Here is a 282-nt window from a genome sequence, read left to right on the forward strand (position 1 = left end):
AGATTGCGACAAGTCCTTTGTGGAAATTTGTATCTGACTGGAAGAAGGGGGACCGAGACCCTGACAGATTCAGGGCACAGTGTGTGTGTGTGTGTGTGTTCCTAAGTGTTGCGTTTCCTTTTTATTTGTCCTGTGAAATAGGACATGGTGAAAAAAAGATTCCTACTCACCCAGTCTCGTGTCACTCTTTCAAGGGCAGATGACCTATTTGGCTGTCGCTGAGGCCTTATTTAAAACACACACACACACACACACACACACACACACACACACACACACACA

Source organism: Anarrhichthys ocellatus, unplaced genomic scaffold (genome assembly GCF_004355925.1).
Source record: "Anarrhichthys ocellatus isolate YVR2014 unplaced genomic scaffold, GSC_Weel_1.0 scaffold14, whole genome shotgun sequence".
Classification (NCBI taxonomy): domain Eukaryota; kingdom Metazoa; phylum Chordata; class Actinopteri; order Perciformes; family Anarhichadidae; genus Anarrhichthys; species Anarrhichthys ocellatus.